This window comes from Hydra vulgaris, chromosome 02 (genome assembly GCF_038396675.1).
Source record: "Hydra vulgaris chromosome 02, alternate assembly HydraT2T_AEP".
NCBI classification, from domain to species: domain Eukaryota; kingdom Metazoa; phylum Cnidaria; class Hydrozoa; order Anthoathecata; family Hydridae; genus Hydra; species Hydra vulgaris.
In genome coordinates this window covers 33,382,501-33,393,780 of record NC_088921.1, presented here as the reverse complement: position 1 = coordinate 33,393,780, position 11,280 = coordinate 33,382,501, and the positions used below count along the sequence as shown (strand labels likewise).

The 11,280-nt window shown below is 25.3% G+C and overlaps 1 long non-coding RNA gene across 1 annotated transcript in view; it reads right to left on the bottom strand.

Annotated features, from left to right (window-relative positions):
* Positions 1-1,130: 1,130 nt before the first annotated feature.
* Positions 1,131-11,280, bottom strand: part of LOC136076483 (uncharacterized) — a 12,484-nt gene continuing 2,334 nt past the window's right edge. The window contains exons 2-3 of the long non-coding RNA XR_010636309.1: positions 2,025-2,441; positions 1,131-1,483 (exon numbers count right to left, since the gene is read on the bottom strand). This is a non-coding gene — a long non-coding RNA (uncharacterized LOC136076483). The remainder of the gene's footprint in view (positions 1,484-2,024; positions 2,442-11,280) is intronic.

The window sequence follows — 11,280 nt, the reverse complement described above, 5'->3', positions numbered from 1 at the left end:
CCCAAAAAACCGGCTTTTTTTTTTTTTTTCAAAATTTAAATTTTTACAATTTTCCTTCATTTATTATGTCTACTCTTATAATAATAAAAAAAAAGTTTATAAAAGTAAGTTAAAAGGCCTGAATAGATTAGGTACTGTATCATAAAGCGTCTTAGCAACGGGCCTTGGAGATATATTTCTTGCAATATCTTGAAAAATACAAGTCTAATTTTTATAGTTTTTTTTTGTGCTTATGACTAAATTGTTCCTTAGAAAGGTTTTATTGACCAACATAATAAAGAAGAAGATGTTGCATACAGTAGCGGTGGTTTTTATTGTGTAAAAAACTTAATGTAATTTTAGCATTTTTTTAAATTGCGTTTTTTTTGCGATTAACTTTTTGTGCATTTTTTAATTTTTTAACAAAGATAACTTTTTAACCGCTCAATGAAATTTTTTCAAATCTTCAGCAATTATTCTTGAGTGTATTTGTGATGTGCTGAACCAAAGAAAATCAACTTTTTTAATGTTAAAGTATTAAATTTTGAATTTAAGCAAGCTGTACTTATACTTTTTTCTTTTTATTGATATAATTTAATGATTTTAAAGTTATTAAATGTTGTTTATTGTATAATTTTTAATTCAGCACATTTTTTGAACATATATAAAACTACTTATAAAGTTTGGTTTGTAAAACATGAATGGTTAACTAGATATTCTTGTTAAAAAAAAGTCCATTTTCCCCCCTAAATTTTGCTAATTTATGCGCATAATTACCAAGCAGGGGTTAAAAAAAATTAATTTTGTTACTTTTTGAAATAATTTAATTTAACACTTCAGAAAAACATAAATGTTCCTAAAAAATATCAAATTTTAAATTTTTTTCCTCTTTAAGGGTACTACCACCTTGAGGGAGTTAGTTAAGGGAGTATTCCAAAAATTCCGGGAATTTGTTCAATTTCTGGGGAAAAACCATCTATATAAAACAACAGCTTTTATATCCTAGGTAACATTTTGTGATTCCAGGTAACATTTGCTTATACTTGCCGTATTTAAAATGAAATTTAGCAATTTTCCCAATAATTGCTAGAAACCTATTTGGAATAAAAAACAATGTTTTACCCCCCAGACACAGACAAAACTGCAAATAATATTTTAAACAATATGATATATTATACAAAAGATAATGAATTTTTTAATATTAATGTATGCTTGAAAATCTTCTTACTATCTCATTGTATTCAACTACGCTCTTAATTTTTCACGATGAAAGTTTTCATCAGACACAACAAACATTCTCTGTTTAGGGTTTTATAGACTACTTCATGTGCTCTTGTGTAATCGATGCATATCGATGTACTTTTCTAGATTTAATTTGATTATATAAAAATCTTTATTGCAATTATATCTTGGATATTTAGTTTAAATGGAAAGATGGACTCCACAAACTTATCTTCTTTCTAATAGAATATATCAAGCTTCATTCCAAAATAACATCCAGCATCTAAATCAAACAATGGTTAACCTAATATTAAAATATTAAAAGAATAACACTAACATATTTGTGTATTTTAACATTATGTTAAAATAGAGATCGGGTATATCGTCCCTTATAATTGTAGAAAATTGGATTAAAAAAAATCAGTTCCAAAAGCGTTTGAAAATTGAAAAATTAGCTGAATTCATTAAACCTCCTCATTATTTTGAATTAATTGATTAATTTAAAACATATATGATATTTATTGCGTTTGAAAATTAAAAAATCATTAAACCCTCTCATTATTTTAATATTTATTTATTTTAAAATATTTAAATAGGATTACCAATTTCATAAAAAAAAAATATTTTAAAATATTTAAATAAGATTGCCAATTTCATTAAAAATAGTCAACTGCTATCAATTAGAGTCCTGTAAAAGATAAGAAAGATTTAAAACGCTATTCTACATATAGATTCTACATATTCAATTTGGCAATATCCAGTTGGATATTGAAATTAATACTATTTATAAAAAATATTCAGTTGAGTCTATCAAAACAACTTACATTATAGCCGGTTAACAGGTTTTTTTAAGTAGGATTTTTATCAGTAAGGAGATCAACAAATTTGTATTCAAGGGGTAGGAATTATGTTGATTATTTCTTCAGTCAATTTCGTATCTAACAAACACGGATTAGTGACATTCTTGAAGTATTGCATCTACCTATGAGATACGCTATGAAATAGATACTTTCCAAATTTAACTCCTTTGATATTAATATGCGCATCGATAATTATATTACAAAAATATTTAAAAATAAATTAAATTAGATTTTAAATCACGCTTAGGAAATAAAGTACTTATCTATAAAGTTGGTATGTTTCAGTCAAACATTACACCAATCCCTAGATAGTCAATTAATGCATACAAACTAGAATGCGCCTATACCAGTATAAGTACGAGCACTCTGTTGCGTGAATCCCTAAATAAATCACTTGATAAATCAAAAAGAAATAAAATAAAAAAAAAACAGTATAAAACAACCAAAAAAGTTAAAACAAGAACATTCTTAAATAAAATAAACATATATAATAATATATATTAATTAATATTTTTCCCTAATAAAAACAACACTTTTAAACAAAATATAAAATAGTGCTTTTTTTTTCATTTTTATAGCAGTAAAATCAATTTTTTTTTTAATATATAAAATGATTACTAGTTTTAAAAATTTAATACAATTTTGCTTCATTATAGACTCAGGTTGACATACAATTAAACTAGAATATAGAGCATAGTTGGATCCAAGATCCGGAACCCAATACCTTGAAACCCGTGCCATTTTTTTGAAAGTCTGATCTGGATCTATTTGGTTTGAGTATTCAATTCCATGTTATTTTTAAATAAAATTACATTTTATGTTCATATTACATACCATTATAGCCTACACATAGTTTTAAACTGTTGCACTTTGAAGCATATTATTTCAAAACTATTTAGAAAAACAATTTTAAAATGACTTTCCAAAAATTTAACAGCAATGATCCTGTTTGGGAGCATTTTTTAAAGTGCAAAGTAAACAAAACTGCTCAAAGCAAAACTTGTAACGCAACCGTAACAATCAAAGGAGGCTTCACGAGTGTAATGCAAAAAAAGATAACATACATTTTGTACAAGCAAAAAATACTATAGCTAATATAATAACAGATCTTATTGCAATTTATGGACTTTCAACATTGTTAGACATTTAAACTATTGCTAAAATTAAGAGGTTATGAGAATTTGCTTTAGCCATAGGATAAAAATACTAGGGGTGTCCCGGATAGGTTATCCAGCCGGATATCTGGGTCGGATTTGTATATTATCCGGTATCCAGCCGGATAATAAAATAATCCAGTTAGTTATACCGGATATTATATTGTTTGTCAATAATAAGAAAAAAACTTGTATAAGCTATTGCTGCAGTTTTAAAGATGCACACTTTAGGCATGATCAAATCATTTGGTAACTGATAGAGTTATAGAACCTAGAACACAAACTTTAACGTGTTCATCTTTTTGAATAATCTAATAATTAATCTAAATTAAATTAAAAAAATGATTCAATACAAAATTGTTCAAGTTGAATTAAGAACTAACTGTACAGAAGAACTAAAGATTTTATCACTAATTTATAAATTTATTTGCATTATAATGTATAAACAACATTTCTTCGCGTTGAGGTAACAGCCTTGATTGCTTTTTCTCATAAATATTTCCATATTCAGAAAACAATCTCTCTGAAAATACAGATGCTGGTGGTGCTAATAATTTAAGGGCTTAATTTTTTAGCAGTGGAAACTTTTCTTCATATTTCCAATAATCTAAAGCATCTTTGTTTTCATCTATAATAGATTGATTAAAGAAAACATCAACTTCTTGAGCAGCTTGTACAATGGAGACTTGATCTGAATTTATATGACCACCATTTTCTGAAAAATGATTACAAATGAAATTACAAAATACAAATTTTGTAAAAATATTATAAAAATTAAGATAAAATTGGCAAAGCAATTTTTATAAACAACTTACAAAACTTTTACAAGAATTAAATATAAATATGACATTTAAATCAGTTATTTATAATATACAGTAAAATGTTATAATAAAATAATAATTGAATGAATTTTGATAATAATAGTAAAAATTGATAATTTTATTTAGTTTTGACAAACTACTAATAAACGACAGGTTTTTTGTAAATTTTCATAGAAACAGAAAAAAGTTCTTACCTTCATTTCCTTCATATTCTGCAAGTTCTAAAAAACAAGAATCAAAGTCATTATCTGTCAAATCAACTTTCTTTTTTTTGGCTTTTGGTGTCAAATGATTGGAACTAGAAGCAATATTAATAATTTCTGGCGATAGTTCATTTTTATTTCTTTGATTTTTCACTACAGTCTCTAATAGCATTGATCTTGCTTGCTCTCTTTTATCAATAGGAAGAAATTTGAGCTTGTAGCGAGGATCAATAATGGTGGATAAAACATATCTCTCATCATTTGTACTATTATCTATATTATCTTGAGAAAAGAATCTGTTATTTAAAGATGCTAGAAGATGTTTTGTTATTTGAACTGTATTATCTTTTTTGATCAACTTTTGATAAAAATCTTTGTAAGTTCATATATTTGGAACTACTGTTGACAAACTACAAACATCTGAACTCATAAACTTAGTAAGTTCATAAAAAGGTTTCAAAATATGCAAATAGACTTTCAATGAGTTTCCAATCATTTGATGTGAATGTTGGCAGCTCATTATGATCAGCTAAATATATTTGAACTGCTCTTTTAAGCTTCTGAAGTCGTTCTTGCACTAAAAGTAGAGGTGTTTCATGTTGTTGTTGTTGTAATAACTTAAATTCTGTACATGCTTTGATGAATGATTAAAACGGCCTGCTATCCTACGTGCTTTCACTAATAAATCTATTACTAATCTTTGGGAAAAAACTGTATCCTTAATCACAAGCTGCAATAAATGAATTGTGCAATGAACTGATGTTATTTGAGCAAGTTTACTTCCTTGAGACATATTAGCAGCACCATCTTTAACTAAACTATGTCTTCTTTTTGAATTAATTTCCCAGCTTTCTAACATATTGATAAATTTCACAGCTATATTTATATAAAAAAACAAATATAAAAAAATTTGTTTTTTTATTTCACACATTTTCTTTAAAATTAGCATGCTACCTTTTGAACGTTCTTGTGTAGTTGAAGATGCTAAAGGTTCAATATTATTTTTTCTTTCCTCTTCATACTGTTTTAAATGAAACTTTTTGGCGTGATTGTGCAGTATTGTAGAAAACAATTTTTGACCAGAATTATTAGATTCCCTGCTAATCTGTTTTCCACATGGAATGCCAATTGCTATCGATTCAGAAGGATCATTTATTTTAAAAGCTTCCAAACAAAACTTGTCATTGTAGAATCTTTACCATGGTGATATTTTGTAATATTTGGTTTAATAAAATCAGGGATGCTGAGTTCAAAAAGGACTCTGGCTTTATATCTCTATTTTTTCCAAGTCTGTAGTGTCCAGAAGCTCTAAACATGTTTGTTGACTTATTATCTGCTATAATAAAACAATGCATGAGATTCACTGACTTGAAACTTATTTTTTTTAAGCCCGTAGTCCTGGAGTCTTTGCCGCCATTACACCTAAGGACTCCGGGCTCAAAAAACAATTGTTCCTCTAACCTAAAAGTCTTAATTTTTTTCCTATTAGTATTCCATAATTTATTTATATTTTTAAAGCTCCGGGATACAAAAAACTAGGATAAAGTAATCTTTTTGTGACTTTCAATCCGCAGTCCCTTTTTGGGACTCCGCATCCCTGAATAAAATACCTATTGAAGGTTTTGTATATAATAATTATCTGGCCGGATAATTTTAAAATATCCGGATATCCGGATATTTTAAAATTATCCGTTTAGACGTTTTTTGAATTTAAATAAAGTAATCATTAACAATAGAATGCGATTGAACCTGTATGAAATCGAAGCTCTTAATGAAGTTTTAGTTTAATCAATTATTATAAATATTGTTAGATTTTGTTAGTAAATTTTTAAGCATTGAAAGTTTGGAATTTTTATTGAAGTGTTGCAAGTTTTGACATTTTATTACATAAACTTTTATGCAATTCAAAGTAAAAGTTAAGCTAAGTATTTAGTCAACATTCATGTTATTTATTTTTAATGAGGAGGTGATTGTTTATGCTTATGTTTTTTAATGCTCAAAAAATAAATAAAAATTATCAACATTTTTTTTTAACATTTTGGCTTTAACAAAATCTTTGCATACTACTCATAAACTGATCATAGACATTCATTCTATTATTAATTCAAAAAATTAGCGATAAAGAAAAAAACTTTGTTAAAAAGCAATTTCAAAACTGAAAAAACCATCTTTTCATAAATTTGTTATGTAAAATTTTTTAACAAATCTAATAATTTTGCATACAGGCTTGATTATGGTTATCCAGCAATGTATTTATATACAGCTAAAAGTGAATTAAGCACTTTTTTGTATATAAGCACTTTCATAACGGAATGAAAAGAAATTCTTGGTTTGAAACTATAAATAAATAAAGAAGACAGTTGAATATAATACAAACATTTTAAAGTAACTTCAATTAAATTTATTAAAAATAATTTTCTTTTCTTCAACAGAATTTTTAGCAGTAAAAAAAAAAAATGTAAAACAGAGTGTTTTAAAATTTTCAAAAGAATTTAAATTAAATCTAATAAAATAAATTTGTGATTATTAATATTTAATAATTAATTTAATTTAAATATAATAAAATAAATAATTTTTTTTTTTAAAAACGGAAAATAGAAACAAATTTTTTGAACTATCAGTTTTTTTATCTAATAAAAAAAATATTTCACAAATATTATTACCACAATTAATTACTGCCTAATGTTTTCCACATAAACTTTTTTAAAAGACTGTTTAAATAATAATTTAAAAAAGTTTTAGCGTGCATGTAAAATTGCCATCTCTTGTGCAAAATTCAAATGGCATATTGTTTCTTAACAAGGCCTGCAGTAGGGGATGTACTTTATGTGAAACCAAATAAAGTTTTATACCATAATTTTGAAATTAATAATAGGGAGGATGACAATGAGGACAACAGTCAAGAACTTAATAAAGGTGAAGAGCTGGGCTACATCAAATTTGAAATAGCTCAGTTTCAGTTTCAAAAAAAGTTAGCACCATAAAATGTTTAAAAAATTACGTGTGAAAATAGATGATATATTGCAGAAGCATGTAAAACTAGAACTTGGATATGAACTTATACCTCTGCAAGATAGGTTGGAACTCAGTATTTGATATGGTTGAACGTTTTGTCAAGTTAAGCAAATGTATTAAAATAGTTCTTATCCAAGCAGTCTCCAATAACAACAGATTCAGAGCTGCTAATTCTTAAAGAATTAGTAATATTAGTCTGTAAAATTATGAGCCGTAGCAATTTGCTACCAAAACTAAAATGCCAGAAAAAGTTTTTTGTTTTGTAATAAGACTATTGATACCTTATGAATAACACTATTGATACCTTATTTTTTTTAAATGTTACTACAAAAATAATAAGTGATAAAAATTAAAATGAAATATAATAAATTTGTTGATATGAAATGCTACAAAGAATTTATTTCACAAAATAACTGTTATATATATATATATATTTCGTTGTCGACAAATTCTGGTACCCCTCCAAAAACAATAATGAATTGATAATGCATGATTTTTCAAAAAAAAAAAATTTGTCAAGCATGACTTTATAAAAACAAAAATAATTTGGTAAACATATTTTCTTTTCCTGAATCCATGCTTTGGGTCTAATAATGTTTGATTCATTTCAAGATAATTGACTAAATGCTTATTAGGCTGTTACACATATGAAAAATATGCAAATCTTCGCAACCTAATTTTAAAGTACACTAAAAGATTTTTTACTGTCTACTTTATACCCTATATTTTTGGAATTTAATCAACTTTAATATTCAATTAAATTATCTTATAAAGAAAAGTTTTAGTTTTGTTAAGAGAGTATATTATTAATTTTTTGTTTTTAAAAAGAAATTATTAGTTACTCTTTTTAAATTCCTGTTTAAATGTTATATATATATCACAAAGTTCTGTGTGATATAAGTCACAAAACCAAATTTTGAAGTAATAATATAACATAATATATTATATGAAAACATCATATTACTATAAAATTTAGCAGTACAGTTTAGGTAGCTATTAGAGATTGACAGAGTTATATAAAAGAACTAAGACTTTATCTTTTTGTATAACAATACTAATCTTTAATTACTTGAATAACCTCTGAAAATCTCTTTATCAATTATCAGTATGGGTTTTTGTTTTTGAGCACAGTACTATTAGTTGATAAGTATAGTATACTTATCTACTATTGGCAGATAAGTATATTATTATAGTAGACAAGTATAGTATACTTATCTACTATTAGTAATGTGCTCAAAATATCCTTAGAGTTGTTTAAGGCTGTCTATATATATGTCTATAATAAGTTTAGAAAAATACTTTTTTTTTACAAAATCTAAGTTTATATATAGATATTAACATTATGATTATATGTAAAAAACATTTAATGTTTATTTTACATATAATCATATTGCTATATCCATTAATTGACAGATGGGAACCTTTAAAGTACTTCATTCAATCTGCAGAAGAATAATAAATGTAATTAACTTAAGCTTTCCCTAATAAAATATTGTATTGGGTGGAATGGTATTTGAACTGTGTGAAAAATACTGTGCAATCTAAAGTCAAATATTTTGGTGAGTAATAGATGATTTATTGAATTATAAAGAAAACACTTATCATAGAGCCCAAAAAAAAGGTTAAAAAACACAATATCAGCATTAAATAGTTAGATATACTAACAAATTAACTAAAATATTAGTTTTTAACACAACAATTGCATCGCATTATAAGTACTTTGCATAATAACTGAGATGATGAATACGTAAAAAATAAACATCTTAAAAAATGACAAATTTTTTCATAATGAAAAAGTTTTAATTAAATACTAGTCATAATCAGTTTTGATCAGAGGCGTGGAGGCCCCAGAGGCTAAGCGGGATTCCTGCATGGGCTTTTCACTTTTTCATCTAAATATGGGCCTTTTGGAAAATTTTAATTGTTTCTACATTTTAAAGAAATTCCACAATCATTTAAAATATTTATGTAAGCACAAATAAAATTTTATTAATCACTTGATTTAAAGTTTTCGACTTTGAGCGCAATTAAATTAGTATTTTGCGTAATAATAACATTGCTCTGAAAACAAAGTAGATGTTTTAAGACTTATTATGATATTTTTTTCATGAGAAAATAATGAACCCATAAACAGTTTTTAACGATCGTAATGTTGACAAAATAAATTTAAGAAAGTCAGCAGACCCAACAATAATAATAGGTATTATTATTGTTGGACTTAAATTAACTTAATTTAAAATTTATTTCTAAAATATTTTTCTTTAATAAATTAAAACAGAATACAATTACTATATAGTAATTGTATTGCGTTTTAATTTATTTAAGAAAAATGTTTTGGTGTTAAATTTTAAACGTTTTATATAAATAAAATTCGAACTCATGTTTTGCATTTTTGTAACGTTTCGAAACAGATATAAACTTCTTCAATAATAAAAAAAGTTTTTAATCTTTATACAGTTTATATTATTGTATGTAAATAAAGAAATCACTCCGTAATATACTGTCCTCAGACAGATTAAAAAAAGGATGATGAACTGCTAAATGAAACTACATTATAAAATCTTTTATGTTTAAACTATGTCAATAATGGCACCATTTTAAGAGCGGCATTTTTACTGTTGTGAGTTTATGCAAAAATGTTAAAAAAAGTTAACACCAAATTAAACAAAAGCATAAACTAAAATGAATTTTCTCATAAAATAAAAAAAATTTCTTATTTTTCAAGATTTTCAATATTTATTTTAGAAAATTTTTTTTACATATATTTATTACTATATGATATATATATTATTGTACAATAAAATATATATCATATAGTAATAGAAAAGTTAAAATCTTTGATTTTTAAATTTGTGTTAGGCTATGTTCTTCAAACAATAAAAAACTAATCGTATTTGCTTGCGGTAAAGTTGTGTTTTAAGAAAATTATAACAAAAACGTGGTCGCTGCATTGTGTTGTTATCATTTTTATTTTGAAGTATTACAAACAATAATATTAATTATATATATATATATATATATATTTTTTTTTTTTTCGTATGGGCCTTTACATCAAGCATATATGGTAAAATCCCACATATATAGGCCTTTTAATAAAAATCCTGCATGGGCTTTTTAGAGCCACCACGCCCCTGGTTTTGATGTCTTGCCAATATAACAGGAGTTACATATTAGGGTAGCTCTTAAAACAACATTTTTGAAAAAAACCTGTTCCTACCCCTTTACTTTGTTCTATATAATACTAAAACACTAGGTTTAAAATTTTTTTCAACAAAAAATTATTTTAGGGGTAGCTCAAGACCGAAATTATATAAATACTTCAAAAACAGTAATCACTTTACAAAAGAAGCATGTTTAAAAAAACTATTTTTTTAAAACTTGAAAATAATGACTTTTTTTATTTTCAGCTTAAAAACAATAGTTTTTATGCATTTATTTAAGAAAAAAGTTATTTTTTTGTAAATTGATTATTATTTTTAATATATGTATGTGTGTGTACACTTTTATATTTTGAAATAAATGACAATAATTTCATCCTAAATGAATTATAGTTCCTAAGGGATTGTCCATAAATTACACAATGCTAAATTTGTTTTAAAAACAGAAGTAAACAGATCTTAAGCCCTTTTCATTAAACTTAATGGCCATTTTCATTAAACTTAATGTGCTATTTTGATTTTTGATTGAACTTAATGCTCTGCAAGGGAAAACTTGTTTGTTTGTTTTTTGTAGTGAAATTTAGTGTTACACCAGCTTGGCATCAGACTGTAAAAATGTGAAAGTACTAATAAAGAAAATTTCAGATGAATGTTTCAAACTTTGGGTTAATTTGAATTTTCCAACAAGTGATAAAAGATCATTGCTAAGAATGATAGAAAAATTAATTAAAAAGAGACAAATAGAAATAAAAAAACCAGGTAGTTGATGGTTTATTAGATATAACAAAAGAGAAAGAACTTTGGTTATATTCTGAAGAAAAAAGTCTTTATTAGAAAGCAACTCTGGACATCTGGTAGAGTTGGATATA